We start from the raw sequence: 22,757 nt of genomic DNA, 5'->3' as shown, positions 1-22,757 counted from the left end.
GCAGCCAATGGCGGGCCCCCTTCGCCACCATAAAACCTGCCACAGGGGGTGGGGGGGGGGGGGGGGGGGGGGGATCATGGAAAATTTCACTCACTGATCGAGAAAATTCTCTTGAACCCACTTCATAAACTCTCGCTCACTCTGCACATTAATGATCCCAGTATAAACTGGGATTGTAATAAAGATCCCCCATTGTAACTCCTCCATAATTTGTGCACCTCTCTATAATTGTCTTGCAAACTTGAGCCTCGGTAAGTTTCCCATTCATTGGTGGTCTACGGAATACACCCTGCACTGTATTGTTTCTTAGCTGTAACCATATAGAATTGTCCTCCAGGGTATTCATCTCTCCAACACAGTACAGCTCTTAATCAATACTGCCACCCCCTCATCATTATTTTCTTCCATAGTTTTCCAGAACACCTTGTATCCAGGAACACTTAGTACCCAATCCTGCTCATTTTTATGACAGGTCTCCGTTATCGCTGCAACATCATCTTTCCATTTGACTATTTCTGTCTGTAGTTCACCACCCTTGTTTACCACACTCTGCATATTTCATACACAGTAAACCCATGTTAGATTTTATTACATTCCCTCTGACCCCTTTTAATACCTAACTATTCCTACTGTAGTGCTATCTATCTCTCCTAACTCACTGTGCACCTTGTTTTTCCTCTTTAATACTCCCTCCTGATTCCCACACTCCTGGCAAATTAATATAAATCCTGCCCAATAACAGTAGTAAATCGCCCCACAAGGACCCAGCCTTGCTCAGGTGCAACCCAGCCTGGCTGAGCAGGTCCCACCTTCCCCAAAACCAATCCCAGTGTCCTACATTTGTAAAGCGCGTCCTCCTACACCATCTCTCTAGCTACAGGATGTATAGGATGGGGAAGGAAACTGCAGGGGGTGGGTACATTCGAAATGTGGAGCTTTTTCAAGGAACAGCTACTGCGTGACCTTGATAAGTATGTACCTGTCAGGCAGGGAGGAAGTTGTCGAGCAAGGGAACCGTGGTTTACTAAGGAAGTTGAAGCACTTGTCAAGAGGAAGAAGAAGGCTTATGTTAGGATGAGACATGAAGGCTCAGTTAGGGCACTTGAGAGTTACAAGTTAGCCAGGAAGGAACTAAAGGGAGAGTTAAGAAGAGCGAGGAGGGGACACGAAAAGTCGTTGGCAGATAGGATCAAGGAAAACCCTAAGGCTTTCTATAGGTATATCAGGAACAAAAGAATGACTAGAGTAAGAGTAGGGCCAATCAAGGATAGTAGTGGAAAGTTGTGTGTGGAATCAGAGGAGATAGGGGAAGCGTTAAATGGATATTTTTCGTCAGTGTTTACACTGGAGAAAGACAATGTTTTCAAGGAGAATACTCAGGTACAGTCGACCAGGCTAGATGGGATTGAGGTTCACAAGGAGGAGGTGTTAGCAATTTTGAAAAGTGTAAAAATAGATAAGTCCCCTGGGCCAGATGGGATTTATCCTAGGAGTCTCTGGGAAACCAGGGAGGAGATTGCAGAGCCTTTGTCCTTGATCTTTATGTTGTCCTTGTCAACAGGAATAGTGCCGGAAGACTGGAGGATAGCAAATGTTGTCCCCTTGTTCAAGAAGGAGAGTAGAGACAACCCTGGTAATTATAGACCTGTGAGCCTTACTTCGGTTGTGGGTAAAATGTTGGAAAAGGTTATAAGAGATAGGGTTTATAATCATCTTGAAAAGAACAAGTTGATTAGCGATACTCAACACGGTTTTGTGAAGGGTAGGTCATGCCTCACAAACCTTATTGAGTTTTTTGAGAAGGTGACCAAACAGGTGGATGAGGGTAAAGCGGTTGATGTGGTGTATATGGATTTCAGTAAGGCGTTTGATAAGGTTCCCCACGGTAGGCTATTGCAGAAAATACGGAATTATGGGATTGAAGGTGATTTAGCGGTTTGGATCAGTAATCGGCTAGCTGAAAGAAGACTGAGGGTGGTGGTTGATGGCAAATGTTCATCCTGGAGTTCAGTTACTAGTGGTGTACCGCAAGGATCTTTTTTGGGGCCACTGCTGTTTGTCATTTTTATAAATGACCTGGAAGAGGGTGTAGAAGGATGGGTTAGTAAATTTGCAGATGACACGAAGGTCGGTGGAGTTGTGGATAGTGCTGAAGGATGTTATAGGTTACAGAGGGACATAGATAAGCTGCAGAGCTGGGCTGAGAGGTGGCAGATGGAGTTTAATGCGTAAAAGTCTGAGGTGGTTCACTTTGGAAGGAGTAACAGGAATGCAGAGTACTGGGCTAATGGCAAGATTCTTGGTAGTGTAGATGAACAGAGAGATCTCGGCATCCAGGTACATAAATCCCTGAAAGTTGCCACCCAGGTTAATAGGGCTGTTAAGAAGGCATATGGTGTGCTAGCCTTTATCAGTAGCGGGATTGAGTTTCGGAGCCACGAGGTCATGCTGCAGCTGTACAACACTCTGGTGCGGCCGCACCTGGAGTACTGCGTGCAGTTCTGGTCACCACATTATAGGAAGGATGTGGAAGCTTTGGAAAGGGTTCAGAGGAGATTTACTAGGATGTTGCCTGGTATGGAGGGAAGGTCTTACGAGGAAAGGCTCAGGGACTTGAGGTTGTTTTCGTTAGAGAGGAGAAGGCTGAGAGATGACTTAATAGAGACATATAAGATAGTCAGAGGGTTAGATAGGGTGGACAGTGAGAGTCTCTTTCCTCGGATGGTGATGACCAACACAAGGGGACATAGCTTTAAATTGAGGGGTAGTAGATATAGGACAGATGTCAGAGGCAGTTTCTTTACTCAGAGAGTAGTAAGGGTGTGAAACGCCCTGCCTGCAACAGTAGTAGACTCGCCAAATTTAAGGGCATTTAAGTGGTCACTGGATAGACATATGGATGAAAATGGAATTGTGTAGGTCAGATAGGCTTCAGATGGTTTCATGGGTCAGCGCAACATCGAGGGCCAAAGGGCCCGTACTGCGCTGTAATGTTCTATGTTCTATGCCCATCGATTCCATTTTCATGTTTAGCTCAGTTGGCTGGACAGCTGGTTAAGATGCAATGCTAGCAGCATGGGTTCAATTCCCATAGCGGCTGAGGTTATTCAGGCCCTGTCTTCTCAACCTTGCCCCTCACCTGAGGTGTGGTGACCCTCAGGTTAAATCGCCACCAGTCAGCTCTCTCCCTCAAAGGGGGGATCATCTGAGACTATGGTGACTTTACTTTAATTCATGCTTTTACGCTCACTAATATGTGGTACTGGGAATAATCAGATGTCCAACCTGTTTGTTTCTATCCTATTACCTAAAATCTGCCTGCAGGATTGCATTCCTCTTTCTACCCAAGTCGTTGGACACAGCCGTTGGCTATTCACCCTTCCCCCCTCAGAATGCTCTGCAGCCATTCAGTGACATCCTTGACCCTGGAACCAGGGAAGCAACACCATCAAACGCATACATGGGTTTACACTACATTGGTTCACATCCTTTGCCCAGAAATGCCTTTTTGTTTCTCTGACGATTGAATTCCTGATCACTATTACTTTCTCAATCCTCTTTCTACCCCTGCTGTTCAACTGAGCCTTAAAATTGGCTCTCGCTGCATTACCAGGAGGAAATATTACTCTCACCAGTAATCAGAACTGAATACTGGTTCGAGAGTTCAACGGACTTGGGGGTTTTCTGCACTACTTGGTGGTCCTTCTTAACTGAAAGGTGACACCAATTTCTTCTCTGCCTGAATACCCTTTAACTATGAGGTGACCATATCTATAAACATGCTATCCATGAACTAGTCATACATCTTATTTTATGCAAGGTATGACTTCAACAAGTCATAGGTTTTCTCCTGATTTATATTGACTCCAGTTTTTCAAAGGCTCCTTGATGCCATACTCGGTTAAATTCTGCCGTGATGTCAAGGTCAGTCACCCTTACCTCATCTTTGAGTTCAGTTCTTTTTTCCATCTTTGGACCAAGGTTGTGAAGAGGTTAGGAGTTGAGTGATCCTGGCGGAACACACACTGAGCCTTAATGCGCATCAAACATCTGTTTGACAGCATCGTGAACAACACCTTCCAGCACTTTGCTGATGATTGAGAATAGATTGATGGGATGGTAATTGACTGAGTTGGATTTGTTCTCCTTTTCGTGGACGGGGGAAACCTGGGCAATTTTCCTCAATGTCAAGTAGATGCCAAAGTTGTAGCTAGCGGCCCTCCTAGCTCTGGACTGGAATGTGGCAGGGCCCATAAACTTTGCTGTATTTAGTCTCTTCAGCCATTTATGTGGAATGAATCGAATTGGCTGAAGACTGGCATTCATGATGCTGGCAATCTCATGAAGAAGCCAAAGTGGATCATCCACTTAGCACTTCCGGATGAAAATGGAAATGCTTCACCTTTGTCCGTTACACTGGGTTTACTGAGAATTGAGATTCTTGTACAGCTTCCACCACCGGTCAGTTGTATAATTATCTGCTAGCATTCAGGATTTTATCTGATAGGATTGCAGAGCTTAGGTGTGATCTGTTGTGGGATTGGTGAGCTCTGTGCTTCCAGTGTTTGTTAGGTGTATAATCCTGTCCTATAACTCACCAGATTGGCTTCTCATTTTTCGGTACACTTTCCACCCACACTCCTTATTGCACCAAGTTTGATCCTCTGGTTTGATGGTAATGATAGATGTGGGAAATGCTGGGTCATGAGGTTACAAATTGTGATTGAATACAATTCTGCTGCTGCTGATGGCCAGCGGAACCTCATAGATTCCCAGTTTTGAGCTGCTAGATTTTGTTCTGAATCTGTCCCATTTAGCACGGCACTGGTGCCACACAACAGGATGGAGGGTATCCTCAGTGTGAAGACGGGACCGTCTCTACAAGGTCTGTGCTGTCATCATTCCTACCAATACTGTGATGGACAGATGCATCTATGACAGGTCGATTGAGGATGAGGTCAAGTAGATTTTTCTCCCTTGTTGACAGAGATTTCTGGGTCATTGAATTTTACAGGACTGATGGAAGAAATCAGCCCATCTCTGGGCAATATCTGTGACACCTGGGAAATAATTAACTATCTAGTACCTGTTCCCAAATCATTTTTTAAAAACCTTTAGACCTTTATATAAAAGCTATTACTGGTTCTAATACCACACCTTTTTCTGATAGGATAGCCACAGCCAATGGGTAGGTTCTTCATTAATAAGGGGACCAGGGGTTAAGGGGAGAAGGTAGGAGAATGGGGATGAGAAAAATATCAGCCATGATTGAATGGTGGAGCAAACTCGATGGGCCGAGTGGCCTAATTCTGCTTCTATGTCTTATCTCCTCTTAATCATCCCAATTACTAGTAAAAACTGTCCCCTTTTCTTTAGCCCTGTAATGGATCCATATGAAATAAAATAAATCCTAAACTTTATTGTTTTGCCATGTTTAACAGATGGACTTTCTGCTTAATCAAAAAAGATGGCTGCTCCAAGTCACATTACTAAGAATTGCAAGAACAAAAAAAATTGTCTCTCAGCCCATGGAATTGCACACCTCATGGTAGACCTATTATAATCAACAAAAGCAGGTGAACTAGCTCTGCAACCTGAACTATCACAAAACTCAATATACCTACAGAACTTTTAACAGACTAATCCAGTCTGAGTCTGCCATGGAGCACGGCGCGGCCGCTGGAGGCCGCCGCCATGCGTATGCGCGCCCTCCGACCCGGAAGTGGTGAGCCCGTATCTGCAGCAAAAGCTGCCAGTATTACCTGCTCGCCCTCTGCTGGGCAACGAATATGTGGCCCAGTTTTTACAACAGCGTGGGGACATAGTCCCAAAAACAGAGAATACAGCCCATTGAGACGAAACTCAGCCAGAACGGAATCAAGCCTCTGGACATTGACTTCTCAGAGATGGAAATCATGTGAGCTAATGTTCACTTCTGTGGTTCTTGTACTATCCATAGTTGCAAAATTCCTCCCCCACCCCTAACCCATTTTGGTGTGTGTTGGAGTGGAAAGTTGTGAACACTTAAAACCTCGTTTTTGCACGTGAAATAAACTAACCTTCTGAGTTAATCCTAATGTGAGTTTGCTGCAAGTTAATAGCAAATAGAGTCACACAAACTGAGGGTTTGAAAAAACATGCCACAACATGCTTTAAAAATAAACTCAGAACACCTTTACTTAGGGACAGTTGGTGAGAGAAAGTAACTAAAATTTGCCTGTCTCGCTCTCGTACATAACATCTGCCTCATAGCAAAAAGAAATGGGATTCTCTGGTCCCCCAGCCACATATTTCTCAGTGGCACGCCATTCGCTGGCAGCTGGATTCACTAGTCCCGTCGCTTGTCAATAAGATTTCCCATTGGAACGCTGCCAGCGGGAACAGCGAATCTCAACAGCCAGAGAATTCCATCCAAGATCTTTCATCCCTAATATTATGATAGAACCCCTGCAGTGCAGAAGGAGGTAATTGAGGGTGCACCAACCCTCTGCCTAGGCCCACTCCTCTGCCCTATCCCCGTAACCCCACCGAACCTGCACATCTTTGGATTCCAAGGTGCAACTTAGAATGGCAAATCCACCTAACCTGCATATCTTTGGACTGTGGGAGGAAACCAGAGCACCAGAGGAAATCCACGCAGACACGGGAGAACACAGTCAGTCACCGAAAGCCAGCATTGAAATTGGGTCACTGGAGCTGTGAGGCAGCAGTGCTAACCATTGTGCCACCACGCCGCCCTTATAATCCTAATCCATCTCTTCCACACTTTGCTTACAGCATGTGACATTCTCCCGAGAGGTGCACAGCCAAAATTGGACACAACACACAAATTATGGCCAAATCAATGATTTATTTTGCATCATAGAATCTTCTAATTTACAGTGCGGAAGGAGGTCATTCGGCCCATCAAATCTACACCGGCCCTTGGAAAGAGCACTCTACGTATGCCCACAACTCCACCCTATACCATAACCCAGTAAGGCTTTGCATTATCTTCTGTACTCAATGCATTCATGTACAAAGCCTGTGATTCTGAGTGATTTTTCTGTTTTATCAACTTGTATTACCAATATTGAAGATTGAAGTGCCAGAAGTGTGGACATCTTTCTTCATAGAATTGAATCTGTACAGTGCAGAAGGAGGCCATTCAGAGCATCACGTCTGCACAGACTCTTCGAAAGAGCATTCTACCCATATCCACTCAGCCATCCACCCAGCCCTATCTCCGTAACCCCATAACCTAACCTCCGCATCCCTGGACACTAAGGGGCAATTTAGCATAGCCAATCTACCTAACCTGCACATCTGTGGACTGCAAGAGGAAACCAAACCACCCGGAGGAAACCCACTCAGACACGGGGAAAACGTGCAGACTTCACACAGAAAGTGACCCAAGGCCGGAATTGAACCTGGGTCCCTGATGCTGTGAGGCAGCAGTGCAAACCGCTTGTGGGGGGGGGGGGGGGGGGGGAGTCTAATCCTATTAAAGGGGTCACCTCACATTCTGTTGCATTAAATGTGATCTAATACCGAGAGCATCCTAAAGAACTAATATTTATGTCTTTTTGATTCACTTGCAGTATTCAGTTACCTAATATGGAAGCAATTAAAATGCAACCCCTCTCTAACCTTCTCCTCTATTTGGTAAGTTAATACAATGTTGATGATCTTTTGTAAAAGTATTGATTTTGCCAGTCTGGGTAGCCTTTCACAGGTGCAAACCATAATATATATTTGGATTTGAGATCAGGGAAGAGATCAGCCATGGTCTGAATATAAAGAACAAAGAACAAAGAAAATTACAGCACAGGAACAGGCCCTTCAGCCCTCCCAGTCTGCGCCGATCCAGATCCTTTATCTAAATCTGTCACCTATTTTCCAAGGATCTACTTCCCTCTGTTCCCCGCCCATTCATATATCTGTCTAGATACATCTTAAATGATGCTATTGTGCCCGCCTCTACCACCTCCGCTGGCAAAACGTTCCAGGCACCCACCACCCTCTGCATAAAAAAACTTTCCACGCACATCTCCCTTAAACTTTCCCCCTCTCACCTTGAAATCGTGACCCCTTGTAATTGACACCCCCACTATTGGAAAAAGCTTGTTGCTATACACCCTGTCCATACCTCTCATAATTTTGTAGACCTCAATCAGGTCCCCCCTCAACCTCCGTCATTCCAACGAAAACAATCCTAATCTACTCAACCTTTCTTCATAGCTAGCACCCTCTAGACCAAGCAACATCCTGGTGAACCTCCTCTGCACCCTCTCTAAAGCATCCACATCCTTCTGGCAATGTGGCGACCAGAACTGCACGCAGTATTCCAAATATGGCCTAACCAAAGTCCTATACAACTGTAACATGACCTGCCAACTCTTGTACTCAATACCCCATCCGATGAAGGCAAGCATGCTGTATGCCTTCTTGATCACTCTATTAACCTGTGTGCCACCTTCAGAGTACAATGGACCTGAACTCCCAGATCACTCTGTACATCAATTTTTCCCAGGACTCTTCCATTGACCGCTCTTGAATTAGATCTTCCAAAAGGCACCACCTCGCATTTGCCTGGATTGAACTCCATCTGCCATTTCTCTGCCCAACTCTCCAATCTATCTATATTTTGCTGGCTCGAAAGACTGAATTGCCGACTTCTTCTCCTAATTCTTGAATGCCTCGATTGAACCTACCTCCACTACACTTCCAGGCAGTGCATTCCAGACCTCAACCATGTGTTGTGTGAATAGGTTTTTTTTTCTCACAGCACATTTGCATCATTCGCAAATCACTTCAAATCTGTGCCTTGTAGTTCTTGATCCTTTTGCGAGCAGAACAGTTTCTCCCTATCTAATCTGTCTGGCCCCCTCAGGATTTTAAACATCTCAATCAAATCTCCTCTCTGTGTTCTCTCCAAGGAGAATAGTCACAACCTTTCCAATCTATCCTCATAACTGAAGTTTCTCGGGCGCGATTCTCCACCCCCCACGCCGGGTGGGAGAATAGCGGGAGGGCCTCCCGACATTTTTCATGCCCTCCCGCTATTCTCCCCCCCCGCCACACGCCTGACCCACGCCATGAATCGCCGCTTGCCTTTTTTTACGGCGAGCGGCGATTCTCCGAGGCTGATGGGCCGAGCAGCCGGGCCTTCACGCCCGTTTGAACACGGCAGCAAACACACCTGCTCGCTGCCGCCGTGAAACGGGCGCCAGATGCCCGTTTGGGGCATCTGGGGGCCTGATTGGCATGGCAGTACCACGGCCGTACCAAGGGGGGCATAGGCCCGCGATCTGTGCCCACCGATCATGGGCCGTGCATCCGTAACAGACGCACTCCTTTCCCTCCGCTGCCCCGCAAGATCAAACCGCCACGTCTTGCGGGGCGGCTGAGGGAAAAGACGGCAACTGCGCATGCGCGGGTTGGCATTGTCCAACCTGCGCATGCGCGGCTGACGTCATCGGGCGCGTCAGCCGGTGTGATGCTTGACGTGCGGCCTTGAAGACCGTCGTCAAGGCCGCGCCGCCGTGATGCATGGGGCCGTGCTCCTAGCCCCACCCGGGGGGGTGAATCGGCCCCGGAAGTGGGCATGACCCACGGCAGCCTTTACGATTCTCCGCATTTGCGGAGAATCTCGCCCCTCATTCCTGGAACCACCCTTGTAAATCTCTTCTGCACTCTCTCCAATGTGTTCACATCCTTCCTATAGTGTGTTGCACAAAACTTTACACAATACTCCAGCTGAGGTCTAACTGGTGTCTTGTATAAATTCAGCATAACCTCCTTGATCTTGTTGGGATAAATATTCCGGTCCTGCTCACCACAGAAATCGGCGCGGGTGGGACGGAAAATTTGATGGACCATTTAAAGGTCCGTTGACATCAGGTGAGAATTTCTGGCCTCAGGACGGGAGTGACCGGAAAATCCCACTTGTACTCTATATCACTATTAATAGGGGTAGTTTTAATAGGGGTAATATTAATAGGGGCTGGTTAACACAGTGGGCTAAATCGCTGCCTTGTAAAGCAGAACACAGCCAGCAGCGCAGGTTCAATTCCCGCACCGGCCTTCCCGAACAGGTGCCCGAATGTGGCGACTAGGGACTTTTCACAGTAACTTAATTGAAGCCTACTTGTGACAATAAGCTATTATTATTAAAGCACAGGATATTATATACTTTTTTAACTGCTCTCTTTACCTGTCCTGCTGCCTTCAATGGTCTGTGCACATATACACCCAGGTCCCTCTGCTCCTGCACCCCTTTAAGAGTTGTACCCCTATTGCCAGATATAAAAACAGGCAAATAATCCTAACCTTGCACACCTTGGTCCACTTTAGATTTAGAACAGTACAGGCCCTTCGGCCCTCGATGTATTGCCGAGCAATGATCACCCTACTTAAACTCACATATCCACCCTATAACCCAACAACTCCCCCTTAATCTTACTTTTTAGGACACTACGGGCAATTTAGCATGGCCAATCCACCTAACCCGTGCATCTTTGGACTGTGGGAGGAAACCAGAGCACTCGGAGGAAACCCACGCACACACGGGGAGGACGTGCAGACTCCGCACAGACAGTGACCCAGCCGGGAACCGAACCTGGGACCCTGGAGCTGTGAAGCATTGATGCTAACCACTATGCTACCGTGCTGCCCCTTTGTCACACAGCAACATAGACCCACATGAGGACAGCTTTTGGTGGAACATCTCCTCAGTCATTTGAAGGACCCATGGCCTCACTTTCCAGGAAGCAGGTAACTACTCAGCTGCTGTCCTTCAAGAGGACAGCCACCCACTCGCAGGTGATGCTAGCCAATTGGATGTCTGGCAGCTTAGCAGCTTCAACAGTGCCACCAGGAGTGGTGGCCACAGCTGGGGCTGCACCCGGGAGAAAAGAAAGGCCATGGAAGCACACCATCCTTCCAATAGGTAAACAGGATATGTCGGGACCAGTCAGTTTGTCTCCAAGAGATGGAATGTGTTGTAAAGGACAGATGATGCCATTTCAATGGAGGCCCATTCGCCGAAGAGGGGTCCTATCAGCCAGCGGCGGCGGGAAGAAGCCCTTAATTGGCCACGTTTAAACACTTCAATTGGCCTCTGTGCATGAGGTCACCTTCCCACCTTTGACCGAATGGCAAAGGCGGGAAAACAACAGTCACTCCATACCCCATGACCCTCCTGCCATTGAGAGCAGTTTCTCTTCATTTGCTCGATCAAAATCCTTAATAATTATGAAATTTTTAGTAAGTTTCCCCTTAACCCTCTCTGTTGGAATCGAGATAATGCCCGCTGGTCATTCTGCATAACTAGTTCTTCAACCCTCGTACCATCCGACTAAACCTCTGCACCCTCTGAGCCCTTGACAACCTTGCTAATTGTGATGAATGTGCATACAGAATTACACAAAATATCGAGTCTAACCTGGGATTTGTTATTGGCTCAGTATAACTTCCTTGCTTTTGTGTTCTCTGCTTCCACTTGTAAAGCCTGGAATCCTGTAAGTTTATTTTAATAGCGGGCAGCTTGGTGGTGCAGTGGCTAGCATTGCTGCCTCACGGCGCCTCGGTCCCAGGTTCGATCCCGGCTCTTGGTCACTGTCTGTGTGGAGTTTGCACATTCTCCCTGTGTTTGCGTGGGTTTTGCCCCCAGAACCCAAAGATGTGCAGGGTAGCGTGGATTGGCCACTCTAAAATTGCCCCTTAATTGGAAAAAATGAATTGGGCATTCTAAATTTAATTTTTTTTTAAGTTTATTTTAATAGTTAGGTCAACTTATCCTGACACTTTCAAAAATATATGAATTTCCAAGTCTCTCAATATATACCTGCTATCTGTCTGTCCATTTCTTCACTCCGAGTCATTCTAGCCATATTTTGGCAGCACAGTAGCACAAGTGGATAGCACTGTGGCTTCACAGCGCCAGGGTCCCAGGTTCAATTCCCCGCTGGGTCACTGTCTGTGCGGAGTTTGCACGTTCTCCCCTTGTCTGCGTGGGTTTCCTCCGGGTGCTCCGGTTTCCTTCCACAGTCCAAAGACCTGCAGGTTAGGTGGATTGGCGATGCTAAATTGCCCTTAGTGTCCAAAAAGATTGGGAGTGTTTGTTGGGTTATGGGGATAGGGTGGAAATGAGGGTTTAAGTGGGTTTGGTGCAGACTTGATGGGCAGAATGGCCTCCTTCTGCACTGTATGTTCTATGGTCTGAGAGTATTGCATTATTATAATTAAACCAGTTGAACACTTGCAGGTCACAAACAGATTGCACTAAAATTCTGCGTCAACTCAGATTTCCTTTCTAGGATATGGAAACTTTCTTCCTCAAGGGGTGAAAGCGTCCTTCCTGTTTGTTCCCATTTTTTCCACGTATTTTCCCCTTTCTTTTATTTTTGCCGATACATTTTTGATCCATGGATGATTTATGGACATGTGTCTTTAAGGCAGCCTGTGCATTTAATTCAAACAGAAGGAAGCAGTGGCCTGTGCCTTTAATTCAAATGAAAGCGGTGCTGTATTAGACTAGTGATTGATGACTGGCCGGCATCAGGGATGACTTGGTTTGGATTGATTTGGCTGAAGGCCAATGAATTGGCCCAAAAGGTTGTGCTCTGCTCGGTAAAAGGTGATGATTGGATATTATCCCACTGGAATGCTTTTAAGAGCCAGGAGGTTCCATTTTACTTTCTCTTTTGACTTTGGAAGCACAGAGGTAAAGATCCATCTAACTTTCTCTCTCTCCACTGAGCCTGTGGGTGTTGGAGTCCTGACAACAGGACCTGAAGGCAGGCCACGAACTGAGGGCAAAGTCTGAGGAAACAATGACTCTGTCTCTCCAGGAAAATTATGAGTAACTGCTGCAAAACAAGGACTGTGATTTACAAGCCTACCATGGAGAAAGCCTGCAAGGAACCACCATCTGAAGCAAAGACTCTTTTCCCTTGCATTTACATTTTTTCCCTTCCCCACCTCTGTATTTGTCTGTATTGTGTGTGTAGAGGATGGGAAAGCAAGACACAATAGGAGTTAGGTAATTATGAATATTCAACCAACTATATCTGCTGCTTGTTGGTCCAATAATCTTGTTACAAATAAACAGTAATTGTGTTTTAACTTATGAACTTGGTGACTGTAATTATTGGGCAGACAACGGCCAAAGAATTGGGAATTTTTCAAATAATTATTTGTTAATTCACTTGTGTTGTGACTCTGGGTCATGTGGGGCTGGAATTGACTATGCACTTGCCCGGGGTAGCGTAACAGGGGAAATTAATAGTATTCTTAAGATCAATTAATTTACACCAATTGGTACAAAAGTGTCACAGTCTTCATATATTACCACACCAGATTATATGTATGGCGGTACGGCGGCACAGTGGTTAGCACTGCTGCCTCAAGGCGCCAAGGACCCGGGTTCGATCCCGGCCCCGGGTTACTGTCCGTGTAGAGTTGCACATTCTCCCCATGTCTGCGTGGGTCTCATCACCACAACCCAAAGATGTGCAGGGTAGGTGGATTGGCAACGCTAAATTGCCCCTTAATTGGAAAAAAATAATCGGGTACTCTAAATTTACTTTTAAAAAAATACCGGATTATATGTGTACCAGAAAGAAAGCAGTTCATTTCACTCAATCCTAAACAGAATGTGATAGATTAAAATTAACCAATCACATAGAGGAACTTATCAATGACTCAAGCAAAGAGGCGTAACATGTTTTAATCACTTAAGTTCAGAAACTGCCATACAACTCAGGGTCTTTTTGAGCTTAGGGAGAAAAACGCTGGATAGATTTTTGAACCTTGCTATTCAAAACACAGGGTGAAACATGATATCAACTAGAGCAACAGATGGAATCATGACCTTCAACTCAGCAATATTAACCATGATTATTTGCCAATAATGCCATACCCTGTTCTGGACTAAGAGGTTTGTGTGTCATCGATTCTTTCAGCAGATTAGAGCTAACCCTCATCTCACTGAAGCAATAAAATATGGATTAGATGTTCCACTTAACTCTACAGTTAGATACACAAAACTGACTCCAATGAAGGCGGGATGGAAATAGAGAGCAATGCTGTGACGAGTTATAAAAATCACCTTAGGTAAGAATGAAGGCTGGAGCTCAGAAGGGGGAAAAAAAGAGAAAAAAAAATAGCTTTGGTTGCAGAAAAATAAGACGATGGGGCAATTTCAATCTTGCCCATCCTTCAGGAAACTAACCGGATGATTTTATACCGCGCCAATATCACACTCCATTAAAATAAGCCCAGGATGCAAACCAGTGGGGTGTAAACTAGTATTGTACCCAAATTTCTTCAAATTCCTGACAAGTCCCCTGGAAAACTGAAAGCTGCAAAGAGGTGGTGCTTAAGGCGTTAGGTGTAGGACATCTTGTTAGGTGTAGAACTTCTTCCTTCAAAGAAGAGGGGCCTCACGGTAGCATGGTGGTTAGCATCAATGCTTCACAGCTCCAGGGTCCCAGGTTCGATTCCCGGCTGGGTCACTGTCTGACCCAGGTCAGACGGGTGCTCCGGTTTCCTCCCACAGTCCAAAGATGTGCGGGTTAGGTGGATTGGCCATGCTAAATTGCCCGTAGTGTAAGGTTAATGGGGGGGATTGTTGGGTTACGGGTATACGGGTTACGTGGGTTTAAGTGGGGTGATCATTGCTTGGCACAACATCGAGGGCCGAAGGGGCTGTACTGTTCTATGTTCTATAAAGGGTTGTGAATCTATGGAATTCCTTGCCCAGTGAAGCAGTTGAGGCTCCTTCATTAAATGTTTTTAAGGTAAAGATAGATAGTTTTTTGAAGAATAAAGGGATTAAGGGTTATGGTGTTTGGGCCGGAAAGTGGAGCTGAGTCCACAAAAGATCAGCCATGATCTCATTGAATGGTGGAGCAGGCTCGAGGGGCCAGATGGCCTACTCCTGACTATATTCTGTGTTCTGGAATTGGAGAAAACTAACTCCATTGCTCCGTGAAGTTCATCTGAGCAAGGTGCTACTAAGAATACCATGCCTGCCATTTCAGTCACTTATTTTAGGCATGTTGGCTTGAAGCCAATAAATAATACTCTCTGCAGGCACTGTCAATTAATCACAATATTAAGCTGCTTTTAATTATATGCATTTACAAACAACTTCTGTTGTCTTTGTGTGTTAGAAGGCTGAAACAAACACACATAAGTTCCAGCTTGAAGGCATTATCCACCTCTATGCACAATGGCTACTTATGGACAGAATCTCCTCATATAATGCATACAAGGGGCTGTTTAGCACATAGCTAAATCGCTGGCTTTGAAAGCAAACCAAGCAGGCCAGCAGCATGGTTCGATTCTCGTAACAGCCTCCCCGAACAGCCTTGTGACAATAAGTGATTTTAATTTTAATTTGAAGACAGTGAACAGCCACCTTTAATGATTGTTCCACTGGAGGCATACTTTGGGGGCCGGTTTAGCTCAATTGTCTAGACTGCTGGTTTGTGATGCAGAGCAAAGCCAGCAGCGTGGGTCCAATTCCTGTACCGGCTGAGGTTATTCATGAAGGCCCCACCTTCTCAACCTTGTCCCATGCCTGAGGTGTGGTGATCCTCAGGTTAAATTACCACCAGTCAGTTCTGCCCCTCAAAGGGGAAAGTAGCCAATGATCATCTGCGACTATGGCAGCCAATTAAAAATACTATTGTTAGGATTAACAAATTACATGGGAGGCTTGAAATCAGATAGAAAGTGCTGGAAAAACTCAGCCGGTCTGGAAGCATCTGTGGAGAGAGGTGTTGAGTCCAATGTTGTTCTCGAGTGCTTCATAGAAAGTGAAGGGGAAGCCCCTACAGCTGGTCTTTTCTCAAGAGCAAAAAGGCAAACTCATTTAAAAAATAGTTGTTAGGGAAATAGCTACTGTCTGACTTAATAGATCCCTGCAGACCTATAAAAATGAACATAAAATAAACAATCTGATTTATCGCTTTGAGCTGGCAGCGAGCTATCAATCACAATCCTTTTAGCAAGCATGGAGTGTGAATTTTAATGTAAACAATCCAGTTCAAAGCATTCAGCCTCCTAGCCATACACACTAACATCAATACTTCCAAAGGCAATGAAATTAACTGTGTGAAAACCACTTCAAAGATTTTGAGCACATTAAAGGCATAACTTTCACCTGCAACTCACAGACCTTTAAACATGCATGCTAACAGACATTTTAAAGGATTTAGGAGTATAGATTGGATCATTCGCACTCTATTATGAGAACATTTTATTTCTTGCACACTGACTTACTGTTTGAATGGTATAGGGATACAGATTAGCACATTTTCACATTATTATGGGGGAACTTTAACTTTTACATACTGAGTGACTGTTGAATGGGTTTTTAAGCTGCATTTGGGGAGAACAGTGAAAGGAGCTCCACCGCAAGGAAGACCACTGGCCTGAGGTCTCCACCCCACTACAAGCCCCCCTGACCCTCACCTCCCAGGAAGGACCCACCTTGGCACCCTGGGAGCAATTGTTGGAAGGGTACCTACCACTTTGTCACTCCTCAGACTGCAAGGTTGGCACCGATAAGGGCAGGGCCTGAAGGGCAAGAATGGAGGAGGGTGTCTGGGGTGGTGAGGGGGGGCGCTGAATTAGGTTTTGAGGGGGGCCTTGTCAGCACAAGGTGGGGGTTGCCCTGCCTGTGATCCTGGGTGGTTGGGGGTGTTGCTGCAGCAGCTAATAGAGATTGGAGCTCCCTTTAAAAAATGCCATGGAATGTCACTTCGGAGGTGCTTTCCACGCCTGCGGGGACCAGTCCAGATTCTCTGCTGGTGGGAGAACTTAGACACTGAAACAGAGAACTCCGGCTGAATACTGAAGAGACAGTCACAACAAATAAAGTCGCTGTACAAAACTGACATAGGAGAAAAAGAGCATCAACGTGCATCTAAACTTGTCGAGAAAGGTTTTTTAATCAAAGTAGCGCCAATCTAGTTCAAGGTTTTGCGTGAAAGCTTTGCTAAATTCAGTCTACTGCCCAATTTTGCAGAAGGAGATGACAGATGGATTTTTGCAATGCTTGACTTCTTCACAATCCACTAAGTAGAACAAAGACGTTTAGGCAGAACAACTTGTACTCTCATGCAGTAGTAAAACACTCTGTATTTTTAATGCCGGAATGTAATAAACATTGCACACTATCATATTGTAAAGTGTGCTATTCTTACTCTTCATCAGCCTACACTCAGTGGTAGCATTCTTGACTCTCAGTAAGAACGTTACGGATTCAAATTCCACTTCAGATGCTTGAGGGCATAATGTCGGCTGACACTTCAGCGCCGTACAGGCATCGCTGAATTCTTGGAGGCAACACCTCTGTGCTGACATGTGAATGTAAGGCCCGGCCAGAAGTCGACATAAAGCAACCCATGGCATTATTTGAGAAAGAAAATGGGAGTGCTTCTTGGTGTCCGAGCCAATGTTTGGCCCTCAATCAACATCGCTACAAACTATTTGGTTATTGTTACATTGTGTGGACCTTGTTATGTTTTCAGTGGCTTCCATGTTTCTTATGGTACCACAGTGGCCACACTTCAAAAATTACTGCAGTGGCTGTAAAGTGCTTTTGGAGCCCTGAAGTCAAGAAAGGCACATGCTGTTTTTGTTCCGGCTTAATGTCTGAAAAATACAAGCAGAGATTTAGTGAGCTATTGAAAACCCCACGTGGGATTTAGAGAATGAATTGTGCAGCTGCAGGATTACTGTCAATCGTAGTTGGGTGGGTAAAAGGAAACTGATGACAAGAGTAAACGCCAATTATTGCTACCCCCCTCCCCCCCCGCCCCACCGGCGGCAGGGTTCTCTGTTCCCGCAGCCAGCCAATGGAGTTTCCCATTGTTGCCACCCCACGCTGTTGTGGGTACGCTGCCAGCTGTCTGGAAGATCCTGCCAATGGAGAATCCCGCTGCAGATTTCTACCAGAACGCAGTCTGAGGTCTGAAAAATATCATCAGGAGCTCCGCAGTTATGTTTAAGTGAAGAATGAGTGCATTACACGTAGTGCTCTTCACAACGATATATAATTGACATCTGTGGGTGCCATATACTGAGCTACATACGGTAGATAAGAACATCCAGATGAACTAATCCTTATCTTCTTTTTGCACCTGTCGTTTTCAATAAATCCCATTTTCCTGAGCTTTTTGGAGGGACAGCATCTGACGGGATGTTAATCGGAACAAAGTGGCTACATGTCAGTACTTCACACCCGATTTAACAGCCAACAGACTGTATGCCACTCTTTCTGTGGCATCACACGACAGAAGAAAAGGAAAAATGTCACAACCATACCTGCTGATCCGAGCAGCCATTTAAGGCAGCAAGCATGGGAATTATCTTCATTGGCCACAACAGATTCAAGGGCATCTGCAAATTACATGCGCTTTAGAGCTGACACAGCCAATGACAACTGAGTCAAATCTACTTCCACTTCCTTTCAGGGATGGTATAATAGCGTCTATAGGAAAGGTTATTGGGAGACAAACGGGCAACCTTCCTCATAGCTCATACACCATCTTCATTTCAGCAACCATCTATTCGGTCAGGTGCTGATCTTTTCCATTGTTCATGTATAGACTCATGCCTCGATCTTTGCTTCCTTTTCACTCATTTGTTCACTTATACGACCTCTTTTCCTTCTGATTTGGAAAAGGCATCAGATGGATTACAATGTCCTTTGAGCCGAAGGCCACAATGATTGTTGTCCCCTATTCGACCACTTTGTTGTAAGTTTCACCCATATTCAAAGATTACCCACCAGGCCACCTGGTGGTGGTGGTGTTACGGTTTACTCAAGGAGTTAAAGTTGCTGTGGGAACACACACATTTACAGGCATGGGATAGTCTACAGCTTTGGATAGTGATGGTGAAGGCTCCAATTTCTCTCCATCACATGGCTGATCAGGAATCCTTCCCATTCTTACCTCCAGCCATTGACGTGCGTTTGGAAGGATTTACAGGTTGATACCTGTCTGGCCACGTTAAGACCGCACCTTCTTTGATCATCAAGTCCTGGAATGGGAGACAAACCTGGGACTTCAAACTCTGAGGCCGGGATACTACTAGTCACTACATCATAAGACTTCCATATTGGTCTATCTGCCTCCTTGCATATGTCCAAAGATGCACTTGGAGGAGCAAAGGAATTCTACAAATGACCTGTGTGATATGAATGTATCACCTACCATCAGAATCGTAGAATTTACAGTGCAGAAGGAGGCCATTCGGCCCCTCGAGTCTGCACCACCCCTTGGAAAGAGCACTCAACTAAGCCCACTCCTTCACTCTATCCCCGTAACACAGTATCCCCATCTAACCTTTCAGACACTAAGGGGCAATTTAGCATGGCCAACCACTTAACCGGCACATCTTGGACTGTGAGAGGAAACCGGAGAACCCGGAGGAAACCCATGCAGACACATGTCTGACGGGAATTGCGCCAGTTCTCAACCATTCCGAAGTAAATGGCACCAGTAAATGTAAACAAACCCTTTAGAGTCTTTTTGAAAGAAATGAGAGGTCTTGTCTAGTTTAATGCAATGGAAAACAGCAGAGGTCAAAAGCGAAGGAAATGTAGAGGAGACATCTTAGAGGTAAGCTTTCCTCGTGGCTATTTGACTGAGGTCACAAAGCTACTTACAGCTAAACTTTGAATTTTGCGACATAAAGCGCAGATAAAAAATCAACCCAAACGAATTACATGCACTAAAGGTTCAAAATGAGGCTTACTAATTAACAAAATTTAAAAGATGAAAATATGAAAAAAGTCTTCCCAATTTTAACATTACACAGTTGTGACACAGGAGAATCCGCCTCTGTCAGTTGTACATTAAGTCTTCACATATGTTCCTTAGCTGATGTTAAACTAAAATTTAAGCTGTATTCCAGATGTTTCATACACTCCATTGTTCTGTTCGTTACTCAGAGCTGTAGAGACACTTGGTGGGCAGAAGTGTTCAATGCACAGTGTGGAAGCTGCCGCAAGACGCTAACTTTATGCTCATGTACAGATGGAGAAGAAATCTACGAAACATTAAATCTTGACCACAAGCCAAGGATCTTACTGCTCTAAATTGGGTACGATACTAAAGAAAGTTAATGTTGCACCAAAAGAGAAAATGTTGGGCAGTCTCAGCCGGTCTGACAACATCTGTGGAGAGAGAGCGGATAAAATAAATACAACATGGTGCAACAGAGATTAATGCACCAGAAAAAAGTCTATGAGTGCTATACGTTAAGAAAATGACTGTAGTTAAGGGGAGAGTCAGTAGATTCCTTCATCATAACTTTAAAGTTGCGAGCCCAGTCCTGTAATTATTCCCCAGCCTCCGATTCTATGCTGCGTGATCAAGTTGTGTTTGGGATAAATGATAAACATTAGTGCGAGAAAATGCTAAGATGACCAGTTTTATTGATTAAAGATGCTATTAATATGTGTAATGCCAGCAAACAGGCATCGAACGAATATGCAGAATTTGTGGCAAAGGAAAAGAGCGCGAAATCACAAAACGTGGCTGATGCCATTGTTGCTGTGTTGCAGCAAAGTAAACTGCGTACAACATTTGTGAAAGTGATGTCATGAGCATGATAATGTGCACACGCTGTGGACACGCCCACAGTAAAAATTATTGCCTGGCGAAAGGCAAACAATGTTCCAATTGTGGCAAACTAAACCACTTAGCAGCACAGTGTCGTTCATCAGCAACTGTTCCAGTAACCAAATTTAAAAAGACCTATAGTGATTTCAGACGGATCCAAAGTATGCAGAGTGAAGAGAAAAAATCCAATACCGTAGCAGATAGGGAGGATTGCTCACCATATTCACTTTTGGATACCTTCATGATAGAAGCTATCACGAGGATTAATTTACTGTATCAAGGAGAAAGACCACTAAAAGAGCTCTCAAAGATAATTAAGGAATGGAATGCCTTATTAGAAATAAATGGAGAATTAATACCATTTAAAATTGACACAGGAGCGCACGCAAATATTGGGCGTGATTCTCAGCAAATGCGGCGAATAGTAAAGGCTGCCATGAAACTGGCCGTGTTTCACGGCAGCCTCCGCGTCCCCTCCCAGGACCCGATTCTACCCAGAACGGGCATGTTGCGGCCGTTTTTACGACGGCAGCAAACAGGTGTGTTTGCTGCCGTAAAAACGGCCGTAAAGGCCTGGGAACTCGGCCCATTGGCTTGCGGAGAATCGCTGTTCGCCGTAAAAAACGGCGAGCAGCGATTCGTGTTGTGGGGCGGCCGTGGGGGGGGGGGGGTGGGGGGTGAATAGCGGGAGGGCATGAAAAATGTCGGGGACGCCCTCCCGCTATTCTCCGACCCGTCGTGGGCAGCGCCCATTATCTTTAAAGCAAGCTATTGACAAACCACTAATAAAGCATTCCATTTGTAGGCTCGAAGATTACAATGGTAACAAGATAGTCACAGGAAGATCATGCTGCTTTGTTGTTAAGAATGGGAACATCAAGATATCATCGATTTTGAGGTGGTAGAGGATGAGAAATCATCATTAATTGGAGTGAATGCTTGTGGAAGATTGCAGCTAGTTGAAAGAATTCACTCAACCAGTATTTCAGCTGACCAAGGTGAAGAGTGAAGGGAAGAATTAGGTGTTTGGATGACCTCTCCAAAGCTACCACTGATGCTGACACATCAGAATCCAGAGCAACCACTGATGCTGAAACAGAGATAGTCCAAATAGTGGAATCTCAAGCTCGTTTAATTACCGAGATACTACCAGTGTCTGATGCAAGCTAAGTCCATAAAAGCCGAAACCGCAAAGGATTTGAGGTTCCAGAAGGTGAAACAATACCTAACAGGATGGCCTGCTGGATGTCGATCTACTTTTCGAGATATAAGAGATGATCTTTCAACAGTAGATGGTTTCCTGCTCAAGGGAGATAGGATAGTGATTCCTGCCAGTTTATATTCAAGGATTTTACAGCAGATTCACGAGGGTCATCAAGGCATCAAAAAGTGTCATAGGAGAGCCAGACAGTTGTTGTATTGGCCGGAAATAAACAGAGATATCAGCCAATATGGTCAAGCATGTCCAATTTATCAAATGAATTAGCCTGCACAGAGCAAAGAAACCATGCAAATGATGGAAATCGTTACCAGTCCATAGAACAAAGTGGGCATGAATATATTCTATTTCCAGGGTGATGACTATCTGATAGTCATAGACTATTACTCCAACATTCTATAGGTCGTAATGCTGAAAGATTCGACTGCCAGATCGGTGATAAAGGCAACAATATCAATTTTTGCACCCCATGATATACCTCTTAACATTGTCTCTGACAATAGTCCATATTTCTCGACTTGGGAGTGGACACAGTTTGCAAAGTAATATAATTTCAATCATATTACTTCGATCCCATGTTATCCCCAGTCTAAAGGAAAAGCAGAGAAAGGAGTAGGAGTAGGGCGGGAACAGAGGGAAGTAGACCTTGGAAAATAGGAGACAGGTTTAGATAAAGGATCTGGATTGGCGCAGGCTGGGAGGGCCGAAGGGCCTGTTCCTGTGCTGTAATTTTCTTTGTTCTTTGTTCTTTGTTATTCCGCAAAGCGAGTGAAGATGGTCAAGACATACCATTGCCGTTGTTAGCATGCAGAGCGACACCATTTTCTATCACCTGTTCAAATGTTAATGGGTAGACGACTAAGAACCACATTACCAGAGATCAATCCTGAAATGGATAATAAAAAGATATG

General features: G+C 45.1%; 1 protein-coding gene and 1 long non-coding RNA gene across 6 annotated transcripts in view; one reads left to right on the top strand and one right to left on the bottom strand.

The window, feature by feature from the left end:
- LOC119979670 overlaps positions 1-10,476 on the top strand; it is a 236,983-nt gene extending 226,507 nt beyond the window's left edge. The window contains exons 3-4 of the long non-coding RNA XR_005463765.1: positions 7,581-7,644; positions 10,452-10,476. This is a non-coding gene — a long non-coding RNA (uncharacterized LOC119979670). The remainder of the gene's footprint in view (positions 1-7,580; positions 7,645-10,451) is intronic.
- The window catches only part of mypn (myopalladin), a 356,035-nt gene that overhangs the window by 236,675 nt on the left and 96,603 nt on the right, over positions 1-22,757 (bottom strand). The window lies entirely within an intron of this gene.

Source organism: Scyliorhinus canicula, chromosome 16 (genome assembly GCF_902713615.1).
Source record: "Scyliorhinus canicula chromosome 16, sScyCan1.1, whole genome shotgun sequence".
Classification (NCBI taxonomy): Eukaryota; Metazoa; Chordata; class Chondrichthyes; order Carcharhiniformes; family Scyliorhinidae; genus Scyliorhinus; species Scyliorhinus canicula.
Note: the sequence above shows the minus strand (reverse complement) of the source record. Positions and strands in the feature narration are given on the sequence as shown.